The 15,521-nt window shown below is 51.1% G+C and overlaps 49 non-coding genes and 1 pseudogene across 49 annotated transcripts; all 50 read left to right on the top strand.

Moving 5' to 3' along the window:
- Positions 1-216: 216 nt before the first annotated feature.
- On the top strand, positions 217-327 carry LOC114926614 (5S ribosomal RNA; annotated as a pseudogene).
- Positions 328-514: 187 nt separating this feature from the next.
- LOC114926442 (5S ribosomal RNA) lies at positions 515-632 on the top strand. Its single transcript, XR_003816886.1, has one exon. It is a non-coding gene; the product is annotated as a 5S ribosomal RNA (ribosomal RNA).
- A 188-nt stretch (positions 633-820) lies between these two features.
- LOC114926290 (5S ribosomal RNA) lies at positions 821-938 on the top strand. Its single transcript, XR_003816733.1, has one exon. It is a non-coding gene; the product is annotated as a 5S ribosomal RNA (ribosomal RNA).
- A 187-nt stretch (positions 939-1,125) lies between these two features.
- On the top strand, positions 1,126-1,243 carry LOC114926379 (5S ribosomal RNA). The gene has a single exon (XR_003816823.1). It is a non-coding gene; the product is annotated as a 5S ribosomal RNA (ribosomal RNA).
- A 186-nt stretch (positions 1,244-1,429) lies between these two features.
- Positions 1,430-1,547, top strand: LOC114926291 (5S ribosomal RNA). The gene has a single exon (XR_003816734.1). It is a non-coding gene; the product is annotated as a 5S ribosomal RNA (ribosomal RNA).
- Positions 1,548-1,733: 186 nt separating this feature from the next.
- LOC114926830 (5S ribosomal RNA) lies at positions 1,734-1,852 on the top strand. Its single transcript, XR_003817254.1, has one exon. It is a non-coding gene; the product is annotated as a 5S ribosomal RNA (ribosomal RNA).
- Positions 1,853-2,042: 190 nt separating this feature from the next.
- Positions 2,043-2,160, top strand: LOC114926292 (5S ribosomal RNA). The gene has a single exon (XR_003816735.1). It is a non-coding gene; the product is annotated as a 5S ribosomal RNA (ribosomal RNA).
- A 188-nt stretch (positions 2,161-2,348) lies between these two features.
- Positions 2,349-2,467, top strand: LOC114926841 (5S ribosomal RNA). The gene has a single exon (XR_003817265.1). It is a non-coding gene; the product is annotated as a 5S ribosomal RNA (ribosomal RNA).
- Positions 2,468-2,656: 189 nt separating this feature from the next.
- On the top strand, positions 2,657-2,775 carry LOC114926852 (5S ribosomal RNA). Its single transcript, XR_003817276.1, has one exon. It is a non-coding gene; the product is annotated as a 5S ribosomal RNA (ribosomal RNA).
- A 189-nt stretch (positions 2,776-2,964) lies between these two features.
- LOC114926293 (5S ribosomal RNA) lies at positions 2,965-3,082 on the top strand. Its single transcript, XR_003816736.1, has one exon. It is a non-coding gene; the product is annotated as a 5S ribosomal RNA (ribosomal RNA).
- Positions 3,083-3,271: 189 nt separating this feature from the next.
- Positions 3,272-3,389, top strand: LOC114926295 (5S ribosomal RNA). The gene has a single exon (XR_003816738.1). It is a non-coding gene; the product is annotated as a 5S ribosomal RNA (ribosomal RNA).
- Positions 3,390-3,578: 189 nt separating this feature from the next.
- LOC114926863 (5S ribosomal RNA) lies at positions 3,579-3,697 on the top strand. The gene has a single exon (XR_003817288.1). It is a non-coding gene; the product is annotated as a 5S ribosomal RNA (ribosomal RNA).
- Positions 3,698-3,886: 189 nt separating this feature from the next.
- Positions 3,887-4,005, top strand: LOC114926874 (5S ribosomal RNA). Its single transcript, XR_003817299.1, has one exon. It is a non-coding gene; the product is annotated as a 5S ribosomal RNA (ribosomal RNA).
- Positions 4,006-4,194: 189 nt separating this feature from the next.
- On the top strand, positions 4,195-4,313 carry LOC114926885 (5S ribosomal RNA). The gene has a single exon (XR_003817310.1). It is a non-coding gene; the product is annotated as a 5S ribosomal RNA (ribosomal RNA).
- Positions 4,314-4,502: 189 nt separating this feature from the next.
- Positions 4,503-4,621, top strand: LOC114926896 (5S ribosomal RNA). Its single transcript, XR_003817321.1, has one exon. It is a non-coding gene; the product is annotated as a 5S ribosomal RNA (ribosomal RNA).
- Positions 4,622-4,810: 189 nt separating this feature from the next.
- LOC114926907 (5S ribosomal RNA) lies at positions 4,811-4,929 on the top strand. Its single transcript, XR_003817332.1, has one exon. It is a non-coding gene; the product is annotated as a 5S ribosomal RNA (ribosomal RNA).
- Positions 4,930-5,117: 188 nt separating this feature from the next.
- LOC114926919 (5S ribosomal RNA) lies at positions 5,118-5,236 on the top strand. The gene has a single exon (XR_003817344.1). It is a non-coding gene; the product is annotated as a 5S ribosomal RNA (ribosomal RNA).
- Positions 5,237-5,425: 189 nt separating this feature from the next.
- On the top strand, positions 5,426-5,544 carry LOC114926930 (5S ribosomal RNA). The gene has a single exon (XR_003817355.1). It is a non-coding gene; the product is annotated as a 5S ribosomal RNA (ribosomal RNA).
- A 188-nt stretch (positions 5,545-5,732) lies between these two features.
- LOC114926296 (5S ribosomal RNA) lies at positions 5,733-5,850 on the top strand. Its single transcript, XR_003816739.1, has one exon. It is a non-coding gene; the product is annotated as a 5S ribosomal RNA (ribosomal RNA).
- A 189-nt stretch (positions 5,851-6,039) lies between these two features.
- Positions 6,040-6,158, top strand: LOC114926941 (5S ribosomal RNA). The gene has a single exon (XR_003817366.1). It is a non-coding gene; the product is annotated as a 5S ribosomal RNA (ribosomal RNA).
- Positions 6,159-6,346: 188 nt separating this feature from the next.
- LOC114926297 (5S ribosomal RNA) lies at positions 6,347-6,464 on the top strand. The gene has a single exon (XR_003816740.1). It is a non-coding gene; the product is annotated as a 5S ribosomal RNA (ribosomal RNA).
- A 189-nt stretch (positions 6,465-6,653) lies between these two features.
- LOC114926952 (5S ribosomal RNA) lies at positions 6,654-6,772 on the top strand. The gene has a single exon (XR_003817377.1). It is a non-coding gene; the product is annotated as a 5S ribosomal RNA (ribosomal RNA).
- A 188-nt stretch (positions 6,773-6,960) lies between these two features.
- LOC114926963 (5S ribosomal RNA) lies at positions 6,961-7,079 on the top strand. Its single transcript, XR_003817388.1, has one exon. It is a non-coding gene; the product is annotated as a 5S ribosomal RNA (ribosomal RNA).
- Positions 7,080-7,268: 189 nt separating this feature from the next.
- On the top strand, positions 7,269-7,387 carry LOC114926974 (5S ribosomal RNA). The gene has a single exon (XR_003817399.1). It is a non-coding gene; the product is annotated as a 5S ribosomal RNA (ribosomal RNA).
- Positions 7,388-7,576: 189 nt separating this feature from the next.
- On the top strand, positions 7,577-7,694 carry LOC114926298 (5S ribosomal RNA). The gene has a single exon (XR_003816741.1). It is a non-coding gene; the product is annotated as a 5S ribosomal RNA (ribosomal RNA).
- Positions 7,695-7,881: 187 nt separating this feature from the next.
- Positions 7,882-8,000, top strand: LOC114926985 (5S ribosomal RNA). The gene has a single exon (XR_003817410.1). It is a non-coding gene; the product is annotated as a 5S ribosomal RNA (ribosomal RNA).
- A 189-nt stretch (positions 8,001-8,189) lies between these two features.
- LOC114926996 (5S ribosomal RNA) lies at positions 8,190-8,308 on the top strand. Its single transcript, XR_003817421.1, has one exon. It is a non-coding gene; the product is annotated as a 5S ribosomal RNA (ribosomal RNA).
- Positions 8,309-8,497: 189 nt separating this feature from the next.
- LOC114926299 (5S ribosomal RNA) lies at positions 8,498-8,615 on the top strand. Its single transcript, XR_003816742.1, has one exon. It is a non-coding gene; the product is annotated as a 5S ribosomal RNA (ribosomal RNA).
- A 188-nt stretch (positions 8,616-8,803) lies between these two features.
- LOC114927007 (5S ribosomal RNA) lies at positions 8,804-8,922 on the top strand. Its single transcript, XR_003817432.1, has one exon. It is a non-coding gene; the product is annotated as a 5S ribosomal RNA (ribosomal RNA).
- A 189-nt stretch (positions 8,923-9,111) lies between these two features.
- Positions 9,112-9,230, top strand: LOC114927018 (5S ribosomal RNA). Its single transcript, XR_003817443.1, has one exon. It is a non-coding gene; the product is annotated as a 5S ribosomal RNA (ribosomal RNA).
- Positions 9,231-9,420: 190 nt separating this feature from the next.
- Positions 9,421-9,539, top strand: LOC114927030 (5S ribosomal RNA). Its single transcript, XR_003817455.1, has one exon. It is a non-coding gene; the product is annotated as a 5S ribosomal RNA (ribosomal RNA).
- Positions 9,540-9,727: 188 nt separating this feature from the next.
- On the top strand, positions 9,728-9,845 carry LOC114926301 (5S ribosomal RNA). Its single transcript, XR_003816744.1, has one exon. It is a non-coding gene; the product is annotated as a 5S ribosomal RNA (ribosomal RNA).
- Positions 9,846-10,033: 188 nt separating this feature from the next.
- LOC114926302 (5S ribosomal RNA) lies at positions 10,034-10,151 on the top strand. Its single transcript, XR_003816745.1, has one exon. It is a non-coding gene; the product is annotated as a 5S ribosomal RNA (ribosomal RNA).
- Positions 10,152-10,341: 190 nt separating this feature from the next.
- On the top strand, positions 10,342-10,460 carry LOC114927041 (5S ribosomal RNA). The gene has a single exon (XR_003817466.1). It is a non-coding gene; the product is annotated as a 5S ribosomal RNA (ribosomal RNA).
- A 187-nt stretch (positions 10,461-10,647) lies between these two features.
- Positions 10,648-10,766, top strand: LOC114927052 (5S ribosomal RNA). Its single transcript, XR_003817477.1, has one exon. It is a non-coding gene; the product is annotated as a 5S ribosomal RNA (ribosomal RNA).
- Positions 10,767-10,953: 187 nt separating this feature from the next.
- LOC114926303 (5S ribosomal RNA) lies at positions 10,954-11,071 on the top strand. Its single transcript, XR_003816746.1, has one exon. It is a non-coding gene; the product is annotated as a 5S ribosomal RNA (ribosomal RNA).
- A 188-nt stretch (positions 11,072-11,259) lies between these two features.
- Positions 11,260-11,378, top strand: LOC114927063 (5S ribosomal RNA). The gene has a single exon (XR_003817488.1). It is a non-coding gene; the product is annotated as a 5S ribosomal RNA (ribosomal RNA).
- Positions 11,379-11,565: 187 nt separating this feature from the next.
- Positions 11,566-11,684, top strand: LOC114927074 (5S ribosomal RNA). The gene has a single exon (XR_003817499.1). It is a non-coding gene; the product is annotated as a 5S ribosomal RNA (ribosomal RNA).
- A 188-nt stretch (positions 11,685-11,872) lies between these two features.
- LOC114926244 (5S ribosomal RNA) lies at positions 11,873-11,991 on the top strand. Its single transcript, XR_003816687.1, has one exon. It is a non-coding gene; the product is annotated as a 5S ribosomal RNA (ribosomal RNA).
- Positions 11,992-12,179: 188 nt separating this feature from the next.
- LOC114926304 (5S ribosomal RNA) lies at positions 12,180-12,297 on the top strand. Its single transcript, XR_003816747.1, has one exon. It is a non-coding gene; the product is annotated as a 5S ribosomal RNA (ribosomal RNA).
- A 189-nt stretch (positions 12,298-12,486) lies between these two features.
- On the top strand, positions 12,487-12,605 carry LOC114926255 (5S ribosomal RNA). The gene has a single exon (XR_003816698.1). It is a non-coding gene; the product is annotated as a 5S ribosomal RNA (ribosomal RNA).
- Positions 12,606-12,794: 189 nt separating this feature from the next.
- On the top strand, positions 12,795-12,912 carry LOC114926305 (5S ribosomal RNA). The gene has a single exon (XR_003816748.1). It is a non-coding gene; the product is annotated as a 5S ribosomal RNA (ribosomal RNA).
- A 188-nt stretch (positions 12,913-13,100) lies between these two features.
- LOC114926266 (5S ribosomal RNA) lies at positions 13,101-13,219 on the top strand. The gene has a single exon (XR_003816709.1). It is a non-coding gene; the product is annotated as a 5S ribosomal RNA (ribosomal RNA).
- A 189-nt stretch (positions 13,220-13,408) lies between these two features.
- On the top strand, positions 13,409-13,527 carry LOC114926277 (5S ribosomal RNA). Its single transcript, XR_003816720.1, has one exon. It is a non-coding gene; the product is annotated as a 5S ribosomal RNA (ribosomal RNA).
- Positions 13,528-13,714: 187 nt separating this feature from the next.
- LOC114926306 (5S ribosomal RNA) lies at positions 13,715-13,832 on the top strand. Its single transcript, XR_003816749.1, has one exon. It is a non-coding gene; the product is annotated as a 5S ribosomal RNA (ribosomal RNA).
- Positions 13,833-14,019: 187 nt separating this feature from the next.
- Positions 14,020-14,137, top strand: LOC114926307 (5S ribosomal RNA). Its single transcript, XR_003816750.1, has one exon. It is a non-coding gene; the product is annotated as a 5S ribosomal RNA (ribosomal RNA).
- Positions 14,138-14,326: 189 nt separating this feature from the next.
- LOC114926308 (5S ribosomal RNA) lies at positions 14,327-14,444 on the top strand. Its single transcript, XR_003816751.1, has one exon. It is a non-coding gene; the product is annotated as a 5S ribosomal RNA (ribosomal RNA).
- A 188-nt stretch (positions 14,445-14,632) lies between these two features.
- On the top strand, positions 14,633-14,751 carry LOC114926288 (5S ribosomal RNA). Its single transcript, XR_003816731.1, has one exon. It is a non-coding gene; the product is annotated as a 5S ribosomal RNA (ribosomal RNA).
- A 188-nt stretch (positions 14,752-14,939) lies between these two features.
- On the top strand, positions 14,940-15,057 carry LOC114926309 (5S ribosomal RNA). Its single transcript, XR_003816752.1, has one exon. It is a non-coding gene; the product is annotated as a 5S ribosomal RNA (ribosomal RNA).
- Positions 15,058-15,245: 188 nt separating this feature from the next.
- Positions 15,246-15,363, top strand: LOC114926310 (5S ribosomal RNA). The gene has a single exon (XR_003816753.1). It is a non-coding gene; the product is annotated as a 5S ribosomal RNA (ribosomal RNA).
- Positions 15,364-15,521: the final 158 nt, after the last annotated feature.

Raw genomic sequence — 15,521 nt, forward strand, 5'->3', positions numbered from 1 at the left:
CTCCGCATGTTAACTTTTTTAACGATCGTGCCTGACCTTCATTACTTTTTTTTTTTTTGTTGTTTTCTTTAAATGACGCTATCCCGAGTAGGACACCTAAGGGCGAGCCGCAATGGCCTCATCCTCGACAGGCACCTACGGTACCCGCAAGGCTTCGCGATAGTGTTACGCTCTCTCCGCCGCATGGTTAACAAAATTGTGTGTGCGAACTATAATAGGTGCGATCATACAGCACTAATGCACGGATCCCATCAGACTCCGCAGTTAAGCGTGCTTGGGCGAGAGTAGTACTAGGATGGGGACTGGGAAGTCCTCGTGTTGCACCTCTTTTTTTTTTTTTTAACGTCGTGCCGACCTTCATTCTTTAAATGACGCTATCCCGAGTAGGACACCTAAGGGCGAGCCGCAATGGCCTCATCCTCGACAGGCACCTACGGTACCCGCAAGGCTTCGCAGATAGTGTTACGCTCTCTCGCGCCGCATGGTTAACAAAATTGTGTGTGCGAACTATAATAGGTGCGATCATACCAGCACTAATGCACCGGATCCCATCAGAACTCCGCAGTTAAGCGTGCTTGGGCGAGAGTAGTACTAGGATGGGTGACCTCTGGGAAGTCCTCGTGTTGCACCCTTTTTTTTTTTTTTTTTAACGTCGTGCCGACCTTCATTCTTTAAATGACGCTATCCCGAGTAGGACACCTAAGGGCGAGCCGCAATGGCCTCATCCTCGACAGGCACCTACGGTACCCGCAAGGCTTCGCGATAGTGTTACGCTCTCTCGCGCCGCATGGTTAACAAAATTGTGTGTGCGAACTATAATAGGTGCGATCATACCAGCACTAATGCACCGGATCCCATCAGAACTCCGCAGTTAAGCGTGCTTGGGCGAGAGTAGTACTAGGATGGGTGACCTCTGGGAAGTCCTCGTGTTGCACCTCTTTTTTTTTTTTTTTAACGTCGTGCCGACCTTCATTCTTTAAATGACGCTATCCCGAGTAGGACACCTAAGGGCGAGCCGCAATGGCCTCATCCTCGACAGGCACCTACGGTACCCGCAAGGCTTCGCGATAGTGTTACGCTCTCTCGCGCCGCATGGTTAACAAAATTGTGTGTGCGAACTATAATAGGTGCGATCATACCAGCACTAATGCACCGGATCCCATCAGAACTCCGCAGTTAAGCGTGCTTGGGCGAGAGTAGTACTAGGATGGGTGACCTCTGGGAAGTCCTCGTGTTGCACCTTTTTTTTTTTTTTTTAACGTCGTGCCGACCTTCATTCTTTAAATGACGCTATCCCGAGTAGGACACCTAAGGGCGAGCCGCAATGGCCTCATCCTCGACAGGCACCTACGGTACCCGCAAGGCTTCGCGATAGTGTTACGCTCTCTCGCGCCGCATGGTTAACAAAATTGTGTGTGCGAACTATAATAGGTGCGATCATACCAGCACTAATGCACCGGATCCCATCAGAACTCCGCAGTTAAGCGTGCTTGGGCGAGAGTAGTACTAGGATGGGTGACCTCTGGGAAGTCCTCGTGTTGCACCTCTTTTTTTTTTTTTTAACGTCGTGCCGACCTTCATTCTTTAAATGACGCTATCCCGAGTAGGACACCTAAGGGCGAGCCGCAATGGCCTCATCCTCGACAGGCACCTACGGTACCCGCAAGGCTTCGCGATAGTGTTACGCTCTCTCGCGCCGCATGGTTAACAAAATTGTGTGTGCGAACTATAATAGGTGCGATCATACCAGCACTAATGCACCGGATCCCATCAGAACTCCGCAGTTAAGCGTGCTTGGGCGAGAGTAGTACTAGGATGGGTGACCTCCTGGGAAGTCCTCGTGTTGCACCTCTTTTTTTTTTTTTTTTTAACGTCGTGCCGACCTTCATTCTTTAAATGACGCTATCCCGAGTAGGACACCTAAGGGCGAGCCGCAATGGCCTCATCCTCGACAGGCACCTACGGTACCCGCAAGGCTTCGCAGATAGTGTTACGCTCTCTCGCGCCGCATGGTTAACAAAATTGTGTGTGCGAACTATAATAGGTGCGATCATACCAGCACTAATGCACCGGATCCCATCAGAACTCCGCAGTTAAGCGTGCTTGGGCGAGAGTAGTACTAGGATGGGTGACCTCTGGGAAGTCCTCGTGTTGCACCTCTTTTTTTTTTTTTTTAACGTCGTGCCGACCTTCATTCTTTAAATGACGCTATCCCGAGTAGGACACCTAAGGGCGAGCCGCAATGGCCTCATCCTCGACAGGCACCTACGGTACCCGCAAGGCTTCGCGGATAGTGTTACGCTCTCTCGCGCCGCATGGTTAACAAAATTGTGTGTGCGAACTATAATAGGTGCGATCATACCAGCACTAATGCACCGGATCCCATCAGAACTCCGCAGTTAAGCGTGCTTGGGCGAGAGTAGTACTAGGATGGGTGACCTCCTGGGAAGTCCTCGTGTTGCACCTCTTTTTTTTTTTTTTTTAACGTCGTGCCGACCTTCATTCTTTAAATGACGCTATCCCGAGTAGGACACCTAAGGGCGAGCCGCAATGGCCTCATCCTCGACAGGCACCTACGGTACCCGCAAGGCTTCGCGGATAGTGTTACGCTCTCTCGCGCCGCATGGTTAACAAAATTGTGTGTGCGAACTATAATAGGTGCGATCATACCAGCACTAATGCACCGGATCCCATCAGAACTCCGCAGTTAAGCGTGCTTGGGCGAGAGTAGTACTAGGATGGGTGACCTCCTGGGAAGTCCTCGTGTTGCACCTCTTTTTTTTTTTTTTTTAACGTCGTGCCGACCTTCATTCTTTAAATGACGCTATCCCGAGTAGGACACCTAAGGGCGAGCCGCAATGGCCTCATCCTCGACAGGCACCTACGGTACCCGCAAGGCTTCGCAGATAGTGTTACGCTCTCTCGCGCCGCATGGTTAACAAAATTGTGTGTGCGAACTATAATAGGTGCGATCATACCAGCACTAATGCACCGGATCCCATCAGAACTCCGCAGTTAAGCGTGCTTGGGCGAGAGTAGTACTAGGATGGGTGACCTCTGGGAAGTCCTCGTGTTGCACCTCTTTTTTTTTTTTTTTTAACGTCGTGCCGACCTTCATTCTTTAAATGACGCTATCCCGAGTAGGACACCTAAGGGCGAGCCGCAATGGCCTCATCCTCGACAGGCACCTACGGTACCCGCAAGGCTTCGCGGATAGTGTTACGCTCTCTCGCGCCGCATGGTTAACAAAATTGTGTGTGCGAACTATAATAGGTGCGATCATACCAGCACTAATGCACCGGATCCCATCAGAACTCCGCAGTTAAGCGTGCTTGGGCGAGAGTAGTACTAGGATGGGTGACCTCTGGGAAGTCCTCGTGTTGCACCTCTTTTTTTTTTTTTTTTAACGTCGTGCCGACCTTCATTCTTTAAATGACGCTATCCCGAGTAGGACACCTAAGGGCGAGCCGCAATGGCCTCATCCTCGACAGGCACCTACGGTACCCGCAAGGCTTCGCAGATAGTGTTACGCTCTCTCGCGCCGCATGGTTAACAAAATTGTGTGTGCGAACTATAATAGGTGCGATCATACCAGCACTAATGCACCGGATCCCATCAGAACTCCGCAGTTAAGCGTGCTTGGGCGAGAGTAGTACTAGGATGGGTGACCTCCTGGGAAGTCCTCGTGTTGCACCTCTTTTTTTTTTTTTTTTAACGTCGTGCCGACCTTCATTCTTTAAATGACGCTATCCCGAGTAGGACACCTAAGGGCGAGCCGCAATGGCCTCATCCTCGACAGGCACCTACGGTACCCGCAAGGCTTCGCGGATAGTGTTACGCTCTCTCGCGCCGCATGGTTAACAAAATTGTGTGTGCGAACTATAATAGGTGCGATCATACCAGCACTAATGCACCGGATCCCATCAGAACTCCGCAGTTAAGCGTGCTTGGGCGAGAGTAGTACTAGGATGGGTGACCTCCTGGGAAGTCCTCGTGTTGCACCTCTTTTTTTTTTTTTTTTAACGTCGTGCCGACCTTCATTCTTTAAATGACGCTATCCCGAGTAGGACACCTAAGGGCGAGCCGCAATGGCCTCATCCTCGACAGGCACCTACGGTACCCGCAAGGCTTCGCGGATAGTGTTACGCTCTCTCGCGCCGCATGGTTAACAAAATTGTGTGTGCGAACTATAATAGGTGCGATCATACCAGCACTAATGCACCGGATCCCATCAGAACTCCGCAGTTAAGCGTGCTTGGGCGAGAGTAGTACTAGGATGGGTGACCTCCTGGGAAGTCCTCGTGTTGCACCTCTTTTTTTTTTTTTTTTAACGTCGTGCCGACCTTCATTCTTTAAATGACGCTATCCCGAGTAGGACACCTAAGGGCGAGCCGCAATGGCCTCATCCTCGACAGGCACCTACGGTACCCGCAAGGCTTCGCAGATAGTGTTACGCTCTCTCGCGCCGCATGGTTAACAAAATTGTGTGTGCGAACTATAATAGGTGCGATCATACCAGCACTAATGCACCGGATCCCATCAGAACTCCGCAGTTAAGCGTGCTTGGGCGAGAGTAGTACTAGGATGGGTGACCTCCTGGGAAGTCCTCGTGTTGCACCTCTTTTTTTTTTTTTTTTAACGTCGTGCCGACCTTCATTCTTTAAATGACGCTATCCCGAGTAGGACACCTAAGGGCGAGCCGCAATGGCCTCATCCTCGACAGGCACCTACGGTACCCGCAAGGCTTCGCGGATAGTGTTACGCTCTCTCGCGCCGCATGGTTAACAAAATTGTGTGTGCGAACTATAATAGGTGCGATCATACCAGCACTAATGCACCGGATCCCATCAGAACTCCGCAGTTAAGCGTGCTTGGGCGAGAGTAGTACTAGGATGGGTGACCTCCTGGGAAGTCCTCGTGTTGCACCTCTTTTTTTTTTTTTTTTAACGTCGTGCCGACCTTCATTCTTTAAATGACGCTATCCCGAGTAGGACACCTAAGGGCGAGCCGCAATGGCCTCATCCTCGACAGGCACCTACGGTACCCGCAAGGCTTCGCGATAGTGTTACGCTCTCTCGCGCCGCATGGTTAACAAAATTGTGTGTGCGAACTATAATAGGTGCGATCATACCAGCACTAATGCACCGGATCCCATCAGAACTCCGCAGTTAAGCGTGCTTGGGCGAGAGTAGTACTAGGATGGGTGACCTCCTGGGAAGTCCTCGTGTTGCACCTCTTTTTTTTTTTTTTTTAACGTCGTGCCGACCTTCATTCTTTAAATGACGCTATCCCGAGTAGGACACCTAAGGGCGAGCCGCAATGGCCTCATCCTCGACAGGCACCTACGGTACCCGCAAGGCTTCGCGGATAGTGTTACGCTCTCTCGCGCCGCATGGTTAACAAAATTGTGTGTGCGAACTATAATAGGTGCGATCATACCAGCACTAATGCACCGGATCCCATCAGAACTCCGCAGTTAAGCGTGCTTGGGCGAGAGTAGTACTAGGATGGGTGACCTCCTGGGAAGTCCTCGTGTTGCACCTCTTTTTTTTTTTTTTTAACGTCGTGCCGACCTTCATTCTTTAAATGACGCTATCCCGAGTAGGACACCTAAGGGCGAGCCGCAATGGCCTCATCCTCGACAGGCACCTACGGTACCCGCAAGGCTTCGCAGATAGTGTTACGCTCTCTCGCGCCGCATGGTTAACAAAATTGTGTGTGCGAACTATAATAGGTGCGATCATACCAGCACTAATGCACCGGATCCCATCAGAACTCCGCAGTTAAGCGTGCTTGGGCGAGAGTAGTACTAGGATGGGTGACCTCTGGGAAGTCCTCGTGTTGCACCTCTTTTTTTTTTTTTTTTAACGTCGTGCCGACCTTCATTCTTTAAATGACGCTATCCCGAGTAGGACACCTAAGGGCGAGCCGCAATGGCCTCATCCTCGACAGGCACCTACGGTACCCGCAAGGCTTCGCGGATAGTGTTACGCTCTCTCGCGCCGCATGGTTAACAAAATTGTGTGTGCGAACTATAATAGGTGCGATCATACCAGCACTAATGCACCGGATCCCATCAGAACTCCGCAGTTAAGCGTGCTTGGGCGAGAGTAGTACTAGGATGGGTGACCTCCTGGGAAGTCCTCGTGTTGCACCTCTTTTTTTTTTTTTTTAACGTCGTGCCGACCTTCATTCTTTAAATGACGCTATCCCGAGTAGGACACCTAAGGGCGAGCCGCAATGGCCTCATCCTCGACAGGCACCTACGGTACCCGCAAGGCTTCGCGGATAGTGTTACGCTCTCTCGCGCCGCATGGTTAACAAAATTGTGTGTGCGAACTATAATAGGTGCGATCATACCAGCACTAATGCACCGGATCCCATCAGAACTCCGCAGTTAAGCGTGCTTGGGCGAGAGTAGTACTAGGATGGGTGACCTCTGGGAAGTCCTCGTGTTGCACCTCTTTTTTTTTTTTTTTTAACGTCGTGCCGACCTTCATTCTTTAAATGACGCTATCCCGAGTAGGACACCTAAGGGCGAGCCGCAATGGCCTCATCCTCGACAGGCACCTACGGTACCCGCAAGGCTTCGCAGATAGTGTTACGCTCTCTCGCGCCGCATGGTTAACAAAATTGTGTGTGCGAACTATAATAGGTGCGATCATACCAGCACTAATGCACCGGATCCCATCAGAACTCCGCAGTTAAGCGTGCTTGGGCGAGAGTAGTACTAGGATGGGTGACCTCCTGGGAAGTCCTCGTGTTGCACCTCTTTTTTTTTTTTTTTAACGTCGTGCCGACCTTCATTCTTTAAATGACGCTATCCCGAGTAGGACACCTAAGGGCGAGCCGCAATGGCCTCATCCTCGACAGGCACCTACGGTACCCGCAAGGCTTCGCAGATAGTGTTACGCTCTCTCGCGCCGCATGGTTAACAAAATTGTGTGTGCGAACTATAATAGGTGCGATCATACCAGCACTAATGCACCGGATCCCATCAGAACTCCGCAGTTAAGCGTGCTTGGGCGAGAGTAGTACTAGGATGGGTGACCTCCTGGGAAGTCCTCGTGTTGCACCTCTTTTTTTTTTTTTTTTAACGTCGTGCCGACCTTCATTCTTTAAATGACGCTATCCCGAGTAGGACACCTAAGGGCGAGCCGCAATGGCCTCATCCTCGACAGGCACCTACGGTACCCGCAAGGCTTCGCGGATAGTGTTACGCTCTCTCGCGCCGCATGGTTAACAAAATTGTGTGTGCGAACTATAATAGGTGCGATCATACCAGCACTAATGCACCGGATCCCATCAGAACTCCGCAGTTAAGCGTGCTTGGGCGAGAGTAGTACTAGGATGGGTGACCTCCTGGGAAGTCCTCGTGTTGCACCTCTTTTTTTTTTTTTTTTAACGTCGTGCCGACCTTCATTCTTTAAATGACGCTATCCCGAGTAGGACACCTAAGGGCGAGCCGCAATGGCCTCATCCTCGACAGGCACCTACGGTACCCGCAAGGCTTCGCGGATAGTGTTACGCTCTCTCGCGCCGCATGGTTAACAAAATTGTGTGTGCGAACTATAATAGGTGCGATCATACCAGCACTAATGCACCGGATCCCATCAGAACTCCGCAGTTAAGCGTGCTTGGGCGAGAGTAGTACTAGGATGGGTGACCTCTGGGAAGTCCTCGTGTTGCACCTCTTTTTTTTTTTTTTTAACGTCGTGCCGACCTTCATTCTTTAAATGACGCTATCCCGAGTAGGACACCTAAGGGCGAGCCGCAATGGCCTCATCCTCGACAGGCACCTACGGTACCCGCAAGGCTTCGCGATAGTGTTACGCTCTCTCGCGCCGCATGGTTAACAAAATTGTGTGTGCGAACTATAATAGGTGCGATCATACCAGCACTAATGCACCGGATCCCATCAGAACTCCGCAGTTAAGCGTGCTTGGGCGAGAGTAGTACTAGGATGGGTGACCTCCTGGGAAGTCCTCGTGTTGCACCTCTTTTTTTTTTTTTTTTAACGTCGTGCCGACCTTCATTCTTTAAATGACGCTATCCCGAGTAGGACACCTAAGGGCGAGCCGCAATGGCCTCATCCTCGACAGGCACCTACGGTACCCGCAAGGCTTCGCGGATAGTGTTACGCTCTCTCGCGCCGCATGGTTAACAAAATTGTGTGTGCGAACTATAATAGGTGCGATCATACCAGCACTAATGCACCGGATCCCATCAGAACTCCGCAGTTAAGCGTGCTTGGGCGAGAGTAGTACTAGGATGGGTGACCTCCTGGGAAGTCCTCGTGTTGCACCTCTTTTTTTTTTTTTTTTAACGTCGTGCCGACCTTCATTCTTTAAATGACGCTATCCCGAGTAGGACACCTAAGGGCGAGCCGCAATGGCCTCATCCTCGACAGGCACCTACGGTACCCGCAAGGCTTCGCGGATAGTGTTACGCTCTCTCGCGCCGCATGGTTAACAAAATTGTGTGTGCGAACTATAATAGGTGCGATCATACCAGCACTAATGCACCGGATCCCATCAGAACTCCGCAGTTAAGCGTGCTTGGGCGAGAGTAGTACTAGGATGGGTGACCTCTGGGAAGTCCTCGTGTTGCACCTCTTTTTTTTTTTTTTTTAACGTCGTGCCGACCTTCATTCTTTAAATGACGCTATCCCGAGTAGGACACCTAAGGGCGAGCCGCAATGGCCTCATCCTCGACAGGCACCTACGGTACCCGCAAGGCTTCGCGATAGTGTTACGCTCTCTCGCGCCGCATGGTTAACAAAATTGTGTGTGCGAACTATAATAGGTGCGATCATACCAGCACTAATGCACCGGATCCCATCAGAACTCCGCAGTTAAGCGTGCTTGGGCGAGAGTAGTACTAGGATGGGTGACCTCCTGGGAAGTCCTCGTGTTGCACCTCTTTTTTTTTTTTTTTTAACGTCGTGCCGACCTTCATTCTTTAAATGACGCTATCCCGAGTAGGACACCTAAGGGCGAGCCGCAATGGCCTCATCCTCGACAGGCACCTACGGTACCCGCAAGGCTTCGCGGATAGTGTTACGCTCTCTCGCGCCGCATGGTTAACAAAATTGTGTGTGCGAACTATAATAGGTGCGATCATACCAGCACTAATGCACCGGATCCCATCAGAACTCCGCAGTTAAGCGTGCTTGGGCGAGAGTAGTACTAGGATGGGTGACCTCCTGGGAAGTCCTCGTGTTGCACCTCTTTTTTTTTTTTTTTTTAACGTCGTGCCGACCTTCATTCTTTAAATGACGCTATCCCGAGTAGGACACCTAAGGGCGAGCCGCAATGGCCTCATCCTCGACAGGCACCTACGGTACCCGCAAGGCTTCGCGGATAGTGTTACGCTCTCTCGCGCCGCATGGTTAACAAAATTGTGTGTGCGAACTATAATAGGTGCGATCATACCAGCACTAATGCACCGGATCCCATCAGAACTCCGCAGTTAAGCGTGCTTGGGCGAGAGTAGTACTAGGATGGGTGACCTCCTGGGAAGTCCTCGTGTTGCACCTCTTTTTTTTTTTTTTTAACGTCGTGCCGACCTTCATTCTTTAAATGACGCTATCCCGAGTAGGACACCTAAGGGCGAGCCGCAATGGCCTCATCCTCGACAGGCACCTACGGTACCCGCAAGGCTTCGCAGATAGTGTTACGCTCTCTCGCGCCGCATGGTTAACAAAATTGTGTGTGCGAACTATAATAGGTGCGATCATACCAGCACTAATGCACCGGATCCCATCAGAACTCCGCAGTTAAGCGTGCTTGGGCGAGAGTAGTACTAGGATGGGTGACCTCTGGGAAGTCCTCGTGTTGCACCTCTTTTTTTTTTTTTTTAACGTCGTGCCGACCTTCATTCTTTAAATGACGCTATCCCGAGTAGGACACCTAAGGGCGAGCCGCAATGGCCTCATCCTCGACAGGCACCTACGGTACCCGCAAGGCTTCGCAGATAGTGTTACGCTCTCTCGCGCCGCATGGTTAACAAAATTGTGTGTGCGAACTATAATAGGTGCGATCATACCAGCACTAATGCACCGGATCCCATCAGAACTCCGCAGTTAAGCGTGCTTGGGCGAGAGTAGTACTAGGATGGGTGACCTCTGGGAAGTCCTCGTGTTGCACCTCTTTTTTTTTTTTTTTTTAACGTCGTGCCGACCTTCATTCTTTAAATGACGCTATCCCGAGTAGGACACCTAAGGGCGAGCCGCAATGGCCTCATCCTCGACAGGCACCTACGGTACCCGCAAGGCTTCGCGGATAGTGTTACGCTCTCTCGCGCCGCATGGTTAACAAAATTGTGTGTGCGAACTATAATAGGTGCGATCATACCAGCACTAATGCACCGGATCCCATCAGAACTCCGCAGTTAAGCGTGCTTGGGCGAGAGTAGTACTAGGATGGGTGACCTCCTGGGAAGTCCTCGTGTTGCACCTCTTTTTTTTTTTTTTTAACGTCGTGCCGACCTTCATTCTTTAAATGACGCTATCCCGAGTAGGACACCTAAGGGCGAGCCGCAATGGCCTCATCCTCGACAGGCACCTACGGTACCCGCAAGGCTTCGCGATAGTGTTACGCTCTCTCGCGCCGCATGGTTAACAAAATTGTGTGTGCGAACTATAATAGGTGCGATCATACCAGCACTAATGCACCGGATCCCATCAGAACTCCGCAGTTAAGCGTGCTTGGGCGAGAGTAGTACTAGGATGGGTGACCTCCTGGGAAGTCCTCGTGTTGCACCTCTTTTTTTTTTTTTTTAACGTCGTGCCGACCTTCATTCTTTAAATGACGCTATCCCGAGTAGGACACCTAAGGGCGAGCCGCAATGGCCTCATCCTCGACAGGCACCTACGGTACCCGCAAGGCTTCGCGATAGTGTTACGCTCTCTCGCGCCGCATGGTTAACAAAATTGTGTGTGCGAACTATAATAGGTGCGATCATACCAGCACTAATGCACCGGATCCCATCAGAACTCCGCAGTTAAGCGTGCTTGGGCGAGAGTAGTACTAGGATGGGTGACCTCTGGGAAGTCCTCGTGTTGCACCTCTTTTTTTTTTTTTTTAACGTCGTGCCGACCTTCATTCTTTAAATGACGCTATCCCGAGTAGGACACCTAAGGGCGAGCCGCAATGGCCTCATCCTCGACAGGCACCTACGGTACCCGCAAGGCTTCGCGGATAGTGTTACGCTCTCTCGCGCCGCATGGTTAACAAAATTGTGTGTGCGAACTATAATAGGTGCGATCATACCAGCACTAATGCACCGGATCCCATCAGAACTCCGCAGTTAAGCGTGCTTGGGCGAGAGTAGTACTAGGATGGGTGACCTCCTGGGAAGTCCTCGTGTTGCACCTCTTTTTTTTTTTTTTTAACGTCGTGCCGACCTTCATTCTTTAAATGACGCTATCCCGAGTAGGACACCTAAGGGCGAGCCGCAATGGCCTCATCCTCGACAGGCACCTACGGTACCCGCAAGGCTTCGCGATAGTGTTACGCTCTCTCGCGCCGCATGGTTAACAAAATTGTGTGTGCGAACTATAATAGGTGCGATCATACCAGCACTAATGCACCGGATCCCATCAGAACTCCGCAGTTAAGCGTGCTTGGGCGAGAGTAGTACTAGGATGGGTGACCTCCTGGGAAGTCCTCGTGTTGCACCTCTTTTTTTTTTTTTTTAACGTCGTGCCGACCTTCATTCTTTAAATGACGCTATCCCGAGTAGGACACCTAAGGGCGAGCCGCAATGGCCTCATCCTCGACAGGCACCTACGGTACCCGCAAGGCTTCGCAGATAGTGTTACGCTCTCTCGCGCCGCATGGTTAACAAAATTGTGTGTGCGAACTATAATAGGTGCGATCATACCAGCACTAATGCACCGGATCCCATCAGAACTCCGCAGTTAAGCGTGCTTGGGCGAGAGTAGTACTAGGATGGGTGACCTCCTGGGAAGTCCTCGTGTTGCACCTCTTTTTTTTTTTTTTTAACGTCGTGCCGACCTTCATTCTTTAAATGACGCTATCCCGAGTAGGACACCTAAGGGCGAGCCGCAATGGCCTCATCCTCGACAGGCACCTACGGTACCCGCAAGGCTTCGCGGATAGTGTTACGCTCTCTCGCGCCGCATGGTTAACAAAATTGTGTGTGCGAACTATAATAGGTGCGATCATACCAGCACTAATGCACCGGATCCCATCAGAACTCCGCAGTTAAGCGTGCTTGGGCGAGAGTAGTACTAGGATGGGTGACCTCTGGGAAGTCCTCGTGTTGCACCTCTTTTTTTTTTTTTTTTAACGTCGTGCCGACCTTCATTCTTTAAATGACGCTATCCCGAGTAGGACACCTAAGGGCGAGCCGCAATGGCCTCATCCTCGACAGGCACCTACGGTACCCGCAAGGCTTCGCAGATAGTGTTACGCTCTCTCGCGCCGCATGGTTAACAAAATTGTGTGTGCGAACTATAATAGGTGCGATCATACCAGCACTAATGCACCGGATCCCATCAGAACTCCGCAGTTAAGCGTGCTTGGGCGAGAGTAGTACTAGGATGGGTGACCTCCTGGGAAGTCCTCGTGTTGCACCTCTTTTTTTTTTTTTTTTAACGTCGTGCCGACCTTCATTCTTTAAATGACGCTATCCCGAGTAGGACACCTAAGGGCGAGCCGCAATGGCCTCATCCTCGACAGGCACCTACGGTACCCGCAAGGCTTCGCGGATAGTGTTACGCTCTCTCGCGCCGCATGGTTAACAAAATTGTGTGTGCGAACTATAATAGGTGCGATCATACCAGCACTAATGCACCGGATCCCATCAGAACTCCGCAGTTAAGCGTGCTTGGGCGAGAGTAGTACTAGGATGGGTGACCTCTGGGAAGTCCTCGTGTTGCACCTCTTTTTTTTTTTTTTTAACGTCGTGCCGACCTTCATTCTTTAAATGACGCTATCCCGAGTAGGACACCTAAGGGCGAGCCGCAATGGCCTCATCCTCGACAGGCACCTACGGTACCCGCAAGGCTTCGCAGATAGTGTTACGCTCTCTCGCGCCGCATGGTTAACAAAATTGTGTGTGCGAACTATAATAGGTGCGATCATACCAGCACTAATGCACCGGATCCCATCAGAACTCCGCAGTTAAGCGTGCTTGGGCGAGAGTAGTACTAGGATGGGTGACCTCCTGGGAAGTCCTCGTGTTGCACCTCTTTTTTTTTTTTTTTTAACGTCGTGCCGACCTTCATTCTTTAAATGACGCTATCCCGAGTAGGACACCTAAGGGCGAGCCGCAATGGCCTCATCCTCGACAGGCACCTACGGTACCCGCAAGGCTTCGCGGATAGTGTTACGCTCTCTCGCGCCGCATGGTTAACAAAATTGTGTGTGCGAACTATAATAGGTGCGATCATACCAGCACTAATGCACCGGATCCCATCAGAACTCCGCAGTTAAGCGTGCTTGGGCGAGAGTAGTACTAGGATGGGTGACCTCCTGGGAAGTCCTCGTGTTGCACCTCTTTTTTTTTTTTTTTAACGTCGTGCCGACCTTCATTCTTTAAATGACGCTATCCCGAGTAGGACACCTAAGGGCGAGCCGCAATGGCCTCATCCTCGACAGGCACCTACGGTACCCGCAAGGCTTCGCGATAGTGTTACGCTCTCTCGCGCCGCATGGTTAACAAAATTGTGTGTGCGAACTATAATAGGTGCGATCATACCAGCACTAATGCACCGGATCCCATCAGAACTCCGCAGTTAAGCGTGCTTGGGCGAGAGTAGTACTAGGATGGGTGACCTCTGGGAAGTCCTCGTGTTGCACCTCTTTTTTTTTTTTTTTAACGTCGTGCCGACCTTCATTCTTTAAATGACGCTATCCCGAGTAGGACACCTAAGGGCGAGCCGCAATGGCCTCATCCTCGACAGGCACCTACGGTACCCGCAAGGCTTCGCGATAGTGTTACGCTCTCTCGCGCCGCATGGTTAACAAAATTGTGTGTGCGAACTATAATAGGTGCGATCATACCAGCACTAATGCACCGGATCCCATCAGAACTCCGCAGTTAAGCGTGCTTGGGCGAGAGTAGTACTAGGATGGGTGACCTCTGGGAAGTCCTCGTGTTGCACCTCTTTTTTTTTTTTTTTTAACGTCGTGCCGACCTTCATTCTTTAAATGACGCTATCCCGAGTAGGACACCTAAGGGCGAGCCGCAATGGCCTCATCCTCGACAGGCACCTACGGTACCCGCAAGGCTTCGCGGATAGTGTTACGCTCTCTCGCGCCGCATGGTTAACAAAATTGTGTGTGCGAACTATAATAGGTGCGATCATACCAGCACTAATGCACCGGATCCCATCAGAACTCCGCAGTTAAGCGTGCTTGGGCGAGAGTAGTACTAGGATGGGTGACCTCTGGGAAGTCCTCGTGTTGCACCTCTTTTTTTTTTTTTTTAACGTCGTGCCGACCTTCATTCTTTAAATGACGCTATCCCGAGTAGGACACCTAAGGGCGAGCCGCAATGGCCTCATCCTCGACAGGCACCTACGGTACCCGCAAGGCTTCGCAGATAGTGTTACGCTCTCTCGCGCCGCATGGTTAACAAAATTGTGTGTGCGAACTATAATAGGTGCGATCATACCAGCACTAATGCACCGGATCCCATCAGAACTCCGCAGTTAAGCGTGCTTGGGCGAGAGTAGTACTAGGATGGGTGACCTCCTGGGAAGTCCTCGTGTTGCACCTCTTTTTTTTTTTTTTTAACGTCGTGCCGACCTTCATTCTTTAAATGACGCTATCCCGAGTAGGACACCTAAGGGCGAGCCGCAATGGCCTCATCCTCGACAGGCACCTACGGTACCCGCAAGGCTTCGCGGATAGTGTTACGCTCTCTCGCGCCGCATGGTTAACAAAATTGTGTGTGCGAACTATAATAGGTGCGATCATACCAGCACTAATGCACCGGATCCCATCAGAACTCCGCAGTTAAGCGTGCTTGGGCGAGAGTAGTACTAGGATGGGTGACCTCTGGGAAGTCCTCGTGTTGCACCTCTTTTTTTTTTTTTTTAACGTCGTGCCGACCTTCATTCTTTAAATGACGCTATCCCGAGTAGGACACCTAAGGGCGAGCCGCAATGGCCTCATCCTCGACAGGCACCTACGGTACCCGCAAGGCTTCGCGGATAGTGTTACGCTCTCTCGCGCCGCATGGTTAACAAAATTGTGTGTGCGAACTATAATAGGTGCGATCATACCAGCACTAATGCACCGGATCCCATCAGAACTCCGCAGTTAAGCGTGCTTGGGCGAGAGTAGTACTAGGATGGGTGACCTCTGGGAAGTCCTCGTGTTGCACCTCTTTTTTTTTTTTTTTAACGTCGTGCCGACCTTCATTCTTTAAATGACGCTATCCCGAGTAGGACACCTAAGGGCGAGCCGCAATGGCCTCATCCTCGACAGGCACCTACGGTACCCGCAAGGCTTCGCAGATAGTGTTACGCTCTCTCGCGCCGCATG

This window comes from Arachis hypogaea, unplaced genomic scaffold, assembly GCF_003086295.3.
Source record: "Arachis hypogaea cultivar Tifrunner unplaced genomic scaffold, arahy.Tifrunner.gnm2.J5K5 arahy.Tifrunner.gnm2.scaffold_32, whole genome shotgun sequence".
Lineage (NCBI taxonomy): Eukaryota > Viridiplantae > Streptophyta > Magnoliopsida > Fabales > Fabaceae > Arachis > Arachis hypogaea.